Raw genomic sequence first — 11,010 nt, forward strand, 5'->3', positions numbered from 1 at the left:
CGGATTCTTGCGGTGAGATTCTTGCTCACGCATTACATGGATCGCGTAACATTATGCGCTCTCGACATTTGTCATTAAGATCACGCTATAGAAACCGCTTAAAATTAAGTATAAAGAAGAGAAGAAAGCGGAAAGCCAGATGCCGTTAGAAATTTACTAAAAACAAGCCTATCGCAAGATATCTGGTAGGGGGGGGCACCTGGGGTGGCCAGCCAGATTTCAGAGGGGGCCGGTGCCACCCCTGGCCACCACGTAGACACGCCCCTGGTCACAAGGCGATCACGTGAGGTGCTCCCTCTGGCATGATAATCTTAATAATATCTTGTATTGTGTGATGCGCCATGATGTTCAAATCTTGTAGTGTGTGCATGTTTAAGATTTGAGAGAAGATAATCTGCAAAGATTCTCCTTATGTGTGTGCTGCAACCAGATTTCATAATCGGTTAGGATTTTAAAACTCCTGTAGTGTGAGCCCGGCTTAAGGTGAGCAGAATATCACAGTGGGAGAGTGCTGGGCCCATAGCCCAGATGTCGATGGATCGAAACCGTTGTCTGCTACAGTCCAGTACAGTACAGATCCATCGTCCAGGTGTAAAACACAAAGCCTCTTAGTCCAAGTTTAAGTAGACTTTAATCTAGTTTAGTGTTTCTCAACTTCAGTCCTTGGGATCCATTTCTCAGAATGTTTTAGATTTCTCCCTATCTAACCAAAAACCCGCTGACTTCCATATTTTAGGCCTCATTCCTGTGGCTATTCCACAGTCCAGTCATAACAATCCTCTTAGTCCTGAAACTATATCAATGTTGCATGAATGTTCTGAGCAGCTGTTGAAGCAGACATTGATCTAGATCACTATGCTTGTGTTATGAATACAATTCAAATGCCACTAAACCACCTGACCAAGACTGAGAAGTATTGGGGGCACATGACAGCCTCAGTGGCCTAATGGATAAGGCACTGAGACAAGCCAGGGATTGTGGGTTCAAGTCCCATCTGGGGTGGTCTAATCTTTGAGAAGGTGTAATTAATGTGGGCCTGTTGTGGGAATGGCAGATGTGAAAGCAAAAGAATGCTTGGCCTATAACCCAGGGGTTGGTGGATCCTTTCCTTATAAAAAGGCCCAAACCCTAAATCAAGAGCATATTTCATGGTCCAGGTGTGAAACACAAAACCTCTGGCACTATACCACATTGCATGAATGTTTTGCAAAGTTGATGAAGTAGATTGCTATGTAGGTGTCACTGGGCTAGCTGAACGAGACATACAATTACTGGGGACAAAAGAGCCACAGCCTGATTTTCATGTCTGCACTCTACTATCCTATAAACAAAGGCAACAATTTTTAAAAATAAAACCATAAAAAGAGTGGAGTAATTTTGTTAGAGAGTACTCCATGTGATCTCAATAGAACATTCAGTGCATTAGATTACTTTAAGAAGTGTCATTTTTTTTGATGATAAAATACTTTTTTTCCTATCTCAGTTCATTTTGCAACTATAAATAAGCCGTTTGTAGGTTGACTTTCCAAAAAGTGAAAAGTACAATGTAGCTCTGTGGCACTATAAAACTATCAAAGTGATCACATTTACAATTTTTCCTTGGCAGATGATAAAACAAAATCCAATGTACTTATTGAGGGACTCAAGCATATCTCAAGACCAGAATATCAGTCTCTAAACAGGAATAGGGCTCTTTTGACTTGGGTCAGTAAGCAACTACACAGAGTGCACGCAAACACACACACACACACACACACACATTTTACAAGTATTTACATTTTGGAATCTGATTATGTAATCCAGATTACATGTAATCAGTTACTACCCAGCTCTGTCTGTACCACGTTGGTGATAAATGCAAGAACCAATGAAGTCTGTATGTCATTTCTTTATTTACTCCACATATGCTTACATAAACAAATCAATGTCCTGACGTGAGTGCCAGATTTAAACAAGGGAGGTTGAGATTTTGAGCGAATGCTTCTTAAAGTACAGTCTGTTTTTCTCATAAAGCATTCAGAAGACTTGAAATAACATACACAAATCATATGCACTATGTGTATGGTTCTTTTATGTGCTTTTTTTAAGCTTGACAGTAACAATCACCATCCTCTCATACTTGTGCTTCATGGATCCACAGATTTTACAAGTTGGGCAAGAAATAATGATTTCATTTGATAACCCTAATTTGAGAAGCACAGCCTTGCAAAAGCTAGTACATTTGAAAGTATAAAGAATAAATGATGAGGACATGGTAAATAAATAAATATTATATGGCAGGCTGTGTGGCTTTCATGTAACAAGTTTTATTTTTTTTATTTAATTTGTTGGTTCTTATAAAAATCAACCCTTGGGACACAAGAACCCATAGATAAACAGTCAAATATGGACAAAGCATGAAACTAAAAACAGCTATGTAGGAAATAGTTTGCCTGGGGAAACAGCTAATACAGTTTAATGGTTATTAAACCAAATATTTGACCACAGAATGCCACCATTGTCCAATCAGAATCGAGTGTCCAGAGTGCCGCCTTTTCCCTCTCAAAAGATAACACTTTTTTTTCCCACTAGAAGCTCACAAACACTTTCTTTGTTTCCTGTCCTTAAATCCTCCTGAAAACACACACATATAAACACTCGTACAGTGTATGTGAATAGGTTATTCAGAATAGAGACATAAAGATGTTCGTACACTGATATCCATTCAAAGGCAAAGCCTCTTACATATCTATACAGAGCTGGAGGAGTCAATGACCAAACGGCCTACTTTCTAGAGGCTGAAAAAATGTCAACTCAGCTGTTATGAAATGGAGGAGTGATGCTTCAGGCTGTGCCTGAGGTGTAGGGACACAGCTTGCATCTCTGTCAGGATAATGAGTCACCTTAATATAGACGCAAGCAGATACAAATAACAAGCACAGTTTAATCAGCATGAAAGATTAATATAATGCAAATCATTTTATAATTTGATTAGTGACCTAGAAATATTACAGAATGCTAACCATTTCTACTTTTCTTTGTTTATACTTTTTGTTAAAACATTCTGTTTATTACCCCATTTAAATGAATAAAAAGCTACATTTTGAATGTGTTGTCACATGCACATATTGGTGGTTTATGTGTTCATAGTGCTTAAAAAAGAAGGACATCACTTATGTGCTGACGGCAAAATCCAGCAAAAACACACTCTGTCCAGCAGTTTCAGTTCATGTTGGCAGTTATGCAGCCAGACATCAGTTTTCTGTTCGTTTGTTTGTTTTTTTCTCTTTTATTTTATTTAATGGTTGGCTGCAGAAGGGTACATGTAATCTGACCTAAAAGTACATTTTTTTATGTGAACTGAGGACGAATGCTCTTTTTAGAATATTCTAATATTTCTTGGCATTTTCATGAAATTTCATGGAATGTTCTTATTAAAAGGTAGTGAGAGCCATAATTCAGTGCCATGTATAAAAACTATAAGAAAGACTGGCAGAATCTTACATAATGTAAGTTTAAAAAATGTTCATGTACATTTTAAAGAGGAAATTGTTAGGAAAAGTAACAGGATGCCTATGATTTTTTTTAAATAATTGTCATGATTAATTATTCTTTGTAACACTACTTTTTTAGTCAACTTGAATTTTTGAATGTACAAAATGTCTTGTTCAGTCACACTGTATGTGATTAGTTGACTTTACTAAATAAATAGCCAACTAAATGTCTAACTACAGTTAATTCACTCCAAATAACAATTATTTATGCATGTCTGAAATATCTTATAAAATAAATATCTAAATTTAAGTTAATCAGACTTCAGTTTCAAGTTTACTGAATAAAGTGTTGCATGTTTACTAACGCAAAATGCTTCCTAATTTTACCTCAAGTTAATTATTTACATTTAAAGTGGCTGAACAAGTCATTTTGTATTTAATGAATAATCAAATTCAAATAAAATAAACAAATGCATTACATTTAATTAATCACATTCAACAGTGTATGTAGTTGCAGTGTATCTTTCTGTTTCTCTCTGCTTAATCGTAGGAAGTCGTGGCCTAATGGTTAGAGAGTCGGACTCGTAACCTAAAGGTTGCAGGTTTGAGTCTTGTACCGGCAGGGATTGTAGGTGGGGGGAGTGAATGTACAGCGCTCTCTCCCACCTTCAATACCACCTTCAATACCACGACTGAGGTGCCCTTGAGCAAGGCACCGAACCCCCAACTGCTCCCCGGGTGCCGCGGCAAAAATGGCTGCCCACTGCTCCGGGTGTGTGTTCATGGTGTGTGTGTGTGTTCACTGCTGTGTGTGTGCACTTTGGATGGGTTAAATGCAGAGCACTAATTCCAAGTATGGGTCACCATACTTGGCCTCACGTACTTTCACTTCACTTTAAATGAAACCTATGCAGACACTCAGCATCTCCATATTGTCCTTCTAAACCAGGGACACTCAAATCTGGCTCGTGAGATCCACTTTTCTGCAGTGTTTAGCTCCAACCCTGATCAAACTCACCTACCTGTGATTTTCTAATGATCTTGTAGACATTTAGCATGCTCAGGAGTGTTTGATTAGGGTTAGAGCTAAACTCTGCAGGAAAGTGGATCTCGTGAGCCAGATTTGAAGATCCCTGCTCTAAACCATAATGAAATAATTTCTGCTGCATTATAATCTGACTTTGATTCATATGTCCTCATCAACAGAATTTATAATAAATATTACATTTAGGATGAATTATGATAAAATTTACTCTAATCACCATAATGTTAAATCAAAATCAATGTTCTGGCACATACTGGCATGTCAAATTGGACCTCTTCCTATGAACTCAAATAACAAGTTCAGTAAACATATTGGAAATGTATTAAGGAACAATTGCACATTATAAAGAATGGCTATGGGTAATGTCAACAGTGCAGAACAAATTAAGTCAGATGAGTGTATTAATAGGTTAACAGCATCATCTTTTACACTGCAATAAATTCATCAGAGAAACTAAAGATTTCCTCTTAAGCAAATGATTTATTGGCAAACAAGATATTTTAATTTGTCACAATTTCATTTGTACATTTGAAGTAAATTTTGCAATCTTGGCCTCTGGCAAAGCAAAGATATTGGATTTGTGTAATAGTTTATATTAAAAAGATGAGCTTCTAATATTACATTTCAATTGACAACAAAAAAGGGCATACATTCATACAATAATCCCAAAACGGTAAATGGATAATTTATTCATGTACTGAAACATGCACTGGGGGCTAGCAAACCCTTAAGAAATCAACACATTGTTCCTTATGAAGCTAGTGTTCAAACAACTCTGTTTGATTAGGGGTTTCCCAAACTTTTTTGTCAGTCTAAGACAAAATATTTAATAGAAATGACCCTGAGCCTGTGGGTACATTTTTGCAAAATGATACTGCATTGCTTGTAGCACGATTCACTACACTTTCAAAGTAAATTATCAAGTGAGTGTCTCTAAACAGGGCATTTAGTTTTCTTCCAAACTTTTAAATGTAACTGTGGCAATATTTTATTGTGTTGGTTGCTGTTCATATCATGGCAGTTCGGGTCATATGATGTTGCTAAAAAGAACATTATTTTGTGTATTTGGTGTAATGAAATGTGTTTATGCGGTTTAAGGTTAAAAAACACATTATTTTCCACATACTGTACATTATTGTTTCTCCTCTATGCCCCGCCTTTCTGAAACGCGTAGATTTTTACAAAGCTCATTGGTCTGAAAAGCGTGGTGTGCTCTGATTGGCCAGCTATCCAGTGCGTGGTGATTGGCCGAATCGCACCACGTAAACATAAAACCATGTCTGCATTTGTGATCGGAGAAATGACAAACTACAAACGCTACTCTACACTGCTCAAAACTCGCGTTTGAATCAGTGGCAAATTCTTTAAATATGAAAAACGTTCTTACAGTCTGTGAGTCAGAACAGCCGACATTGTAGTCTACTCTTCCAGGATCAGGAAACAGTCCTCCATAAAATGCTCTGCACACATCAGAATATTTGGGTTGAACTGTTCTGGAACAGTGTTGTAAATACAACTTAACCACTGATTTCTAGTCGTGTCCTCTTTTGGAAGGCCAAACAAAGTAGTTTCGCTTTCACAACGAAACACACAGTGTCTTCACAACATGGCGGCAGCAACAAAACTACAGCGAGAATAAAAGTTACGCCTTCTTTCTTTGCGTGAACATTTGGGCGGCATTATGCAAATCTTCCCACATCGTGACATAGACATGTGGGGGCGTGTTAGAACGAGGCGTTTTAGGTAGGCGTGGTTGACTCTTAACTTTTATAAAGAATATCTCTTTGGATTTGAGTCTTTGCAACTTTACAGATCTTCTTTATGCACCAAGAGCTTGTAACACTCCAAAGAGAAAGGAAAAATTGAATCGCATCATATGACCCCTTTAAGTTTCCAGTGAGTGGCACTATAAGGTTAATGCTCTGTCGCATTTGAAAGTAGCGTCACACCTACATTAAACCTGACCGATAGTGGTTACAAAAGCAAATGTGAGCTAAAAATACATTTGCTGAAGCAACTATGTAATTGTAGCTTGCTTGTACGAGGCTTTGAGCTCTTTTGTGGAGTGTTTTGACTCGAGTTTCACAGGACTCGTACCTGTGAAAGAGCAATGCTGTATCAGGTGAGTAACCAAGAAAGTTTACCATGTCAAAAAAGCCATCCATATGGACTGTAGTGGGTAGAAACTGATTAGAAACTGACATGTAGTCTAGATTATGTAATCAGATTCCAAAAATGAAGTACGTGTAATTAGAGAATATTACTTTTTTAAATGTTCATAATCAGATTACAGTTACTTTTTTTGTGGATTACATGATTACATATTAATCACAACATAGCAGTAACTTATTGATGATCCCTAATTCACATATTTCCAATGAGCCTGGGTTTAAAAAGCCATGTATGCTAGATAAATGTAGTTATTTTTGTACAGTGAGGCTCCATATATGGTCTTTCAAGGAACACTAACCATCACACTGTTGTTTGTTTTATGTAATGAAATTACAAAATAAGCAGAGCTCCTGCATGCTCATCTCACATGATTTTTGCTCTGTGGCAGTGAGAAGACTCATTACCAGCTCACGCCAAGCACATCTCTCCACCTATATTCAAATGCTGAATGAGTAATTCCATCAAAAAGCTGTCATAATGCCAAAACCAGTTTCCTGCTCAAGACCTGAATAGAATGTAATGAGTACTACCCTAATAAGATGAAGAAACAGATGAGTCCTGGCTTGAGACTGCACATATGGGTTAGAAACAACTAGACATTCATACTATTCAGAAATGAGTTAAAGTTTGATGAGTTTGATTTAGAAATGAGAAAACATTTCTACTTTTCTATTTTGTTTTGCTTATTATTTGACATGGACACAACAGAGAAAAAATGCAAACATACGTATGAAATAAACATCTGTCGGTGTTTAGCATTTGAATAATTATGTAATTAGCATACACATTATTAACTACTACACAGCACTGAACATTTCAACATCTGTAGTCAAATCATGTACTTGCATCAATGTGAAATTGTTAAACCGATCATTCTCCCTTGTCGTTTGAATTTCTTTCATTGATATTTTGCAGAATGTCTGAGCCGAGTCAGTCTATTTTTTTTTAACAATTTTTATCACAAGTACATTTAGAGAATCTTTTTCAGAATTGTATATACAATTGCTTAATGCTTTTTCTAAGCTGAATTTTATAAAAAGTTTGGATTTATTGTATTGTTTGTTGAATCTGCATCTGTCATGTAACACCCTCTGAAATTCATACATTTAAAATACAATCAACCAACCAAGAAATAAAACAAAGTATATGATATATATAATAACATATTAAAATTCACTCAACCAACTTCATCAGGTGCATCCTGGATTACTTTTTAAACATTATTAAAGTTGTTGCTGGACACTAACCATAAACCTAACTCTTTTTTCATACTTAAATGCATGCTTAAAAGCATCATAAAAGTAGTACATACAACTTGTGAGCTATATATTCCATGTATTCTGGAGCCATACATCAGGCTTGTGTGAGAAGTCTGAATTTTAAGTCTTTATTCACTTAAAGTCACTCATTTTATTCCTGTAAAACTCATCTTTGATCATCACAATGATATATTTAAACGTATTTACGTTTTATAAAACGTTTTACCCATGAAAGTAATTTCTTCATTCTTAAAATGTCTTGAATATAACTCCTTACTTTATTAAGTATATGCAGACTTCATGAATATGCTAATTAGTACCCGCCTCCACTCTAAAAATGTGCATAAAAACTTGTGCGCACAATTGAGTAGGATAAACTTTTTATCCGATAAAAAAAATTTGCATAAACTACGATGAAACGTCTCGGTTATGTACGTAACCCTTGTTCCCTGATGGAGGGAATGGAGATGTTATGTCGTGATGACATTAGGGGACTTATTTGAGCGGAGAGTGAATTCTAACTTAAACACCTCGGATTGGCCAGTACGTTCAAGAAATCAACAGATATATCTGCAATTGTCTATATTGCAACACTGCAAGATGTGTTAAATAGAAATCTTTAACCAGTGAATTGACAGCAATTGTGCTGTGAAAATAAAAACCTTTGGGGGAAAAAAGATAATAAAAAAGATACAGACAGAATTTACATTTTCAGGTGATCTATACCTTTAAGATAATGATTTTGCTCCTAATAATGGACAACAGCATTGCTGTTACTATGTAACTGTGCTTTGAGTGTTCATAACATTTGTCATGTCTTTAGTCCTTTCGGGCCATTTCTATGTTGCAGTGATTAATGTAGTCTTATAGGCTGTTTACATGAGCTGTCAGGAGAGTTATTAGCTCCAATGAAATGCTAGAGCTGGAGAAAGATGTTAAGGGCATATTTATTTTTGCTGTGTCTGACTGCATTATCATGGGCGGAGACATAAAAAACAGATCCTAAGGCAAGCATCGCTATTATTATTTCTCATAGGACTGGGGATTTAAACAATCCCCTAACCCTGAGTATTGATCTTCGGCACATAACTTGTCCCAGACTGTTTTGCCGCTGGAATGAATGATGCCTCAAATCATGCAGCTTGTTGAGTAGAAGTGTGCTATATTTCTAAGTGATCTGATTTATGACGGGTGATAAAATGGACGAAGGAATCCTGTAGATTTACAAGTAGAGACCAAAATATCATAGAGACTTGTTGGTGGGCTCTTTTGACTTGAGGCAGTAAGTAACTACCCACACAACACCCCAGCAACTCCAAAGCAATGCACTAGAAACCACTCAGCTCTGTGAGCCATCATCAACACTTTAGCATTGTGTCAACTGACTTTTGCCTGGGACATCAGCACTCACATTTTCTTCAGAAAATGCAACAAAAAAAAAACATGTTTTTAATATATACCAAGACCTAAAGTTTGATCAGGCAAACTGATTCTCTGTTATGACTATTTTGCTTTTTTATTATTATTTATTTATTTATTTATTTTTAATAAATAATTGACAGGTGAAAAAAATTCAAAACTTGAGCAAATAGGTCTATATTAAGTCACGTGCATCTATACTTTCGTTTTCTTTACAGTAAAATTGAAATGACTCACAAAGGAAATACACACAAATGAAAAGGTTTTAGTTTACATAAACAGGACATTGTAATGCGTGCACATGTGAACATTTTCTTGTGAGCGCATAATAAATTTCTCTTGCCCACAAGAAAGTCTGTGTATTTTTATTTTTTATTTTTGCAAAGGTCCCTTTAGGGGTTCCATAGTCTCATGGGCATTTATTGAAGTACCACTAAATTGTCAATATTGTACCACTATCCTGTCTGTTAAACAAAACAGCAGTCAAAATTGGTTAAAAATTTAACTTCATAATTTCAGAACTTATTTTGTAAGATGGACTAGGTAAACTTACAAATTTTATCACAAGTACGTTTGAACAATATGTTATATAGTTGTATACAAAATTAAGTCTTTTTTTCAAAGTTAAATGTTATAAAATGTTTTTTGTATCTATTGCATTGTTTATTGAATCTGTATCTGCCATGTAATAGCCTGTGAAGCTGATAAATTAAAATACAATCAACCAACCATGAAATAACACAAAGTATAGAAATTATATAGTTATATTATATAGTATTATAGCGTTTCTGGACTGTCTTTCTTTTACTACTCTGCAACCAAAATCGTAACATCTAAGTTACCTTGTTTTATTCAAGTCAAACATATTACACAATGTAACACAAATTTGTTTCACTTAAATGTTTTATGGTTATTTTGTAATTCTGTGGTGCTAATTATTATTGTACTATTTATTTTCATGTAGCATCAATATTTTGGTATATGTATATATCAGGTACATTTTAGAACTTCTATTATTAATTATGAATTATTAATAATGAAACATTGGTTTAGTACAGATATGTTTTTTACTATTTTCCTGTTGCTACTTTTTTATTGTAAGCTTTTGCAAGAATAGGAACATTGTAGAAGTATCTGTAGCCTTCTTGAATATTATGTAATATTCTAGTGCTTTCTAGAACATTCCAGAACATTGTGGCAAAAAAAAAATCATCCAACGTTCACTTCTGAAGATTTGGACAACTCACTTTTGGAAAGTTTTTGTTAAAATGTTGTTAGCTCAGTATTATTCATGTACCATGTAGTTTTTATGCATGAGTTACAACAGATTAGCTTATATAAACTGTCAACATATTCTTTTAGTTTTCATGAGCACTGTTAATTTTCATATTCAGCATGTCAAACTTCATAAAGAAACATTAAAATTAAATCAAATCAGAATTTCTATAATAGTTTGCTTAATATTGCTGAATCAGCCTAAATTAATTTATAGCAAAACTAATTTTTTTTTAGGTTAAATCAGGTAGATATAGCTCTGTAACTGTAACCTTTTACAGTGTATCTTTATCACATTTGTTAATTTTGTACAAATTTGTAAATTCAAATTGGACAATTCATGTTTAATAATTTAATTTAAATCGAG

Source organism: Sinocyclocheilus grahami, unplaced genomic scaffold, assembly GCF_001515645.1.
Source record: "Sinocyclocheilus grahami isolate Dianchi unplaced genomic scaffold, SAMN03320097.WGS_v1.1 scaffold465.1, whole genome shotgun sequence".
Classification (NCBI taxonomy): Eukaryota; Metazoa; Chordata; class Actinopteri; order Cypriniformes; family Cyprinidae; genus Sinocyclocheilus; species Sinocyclocheilus grahami.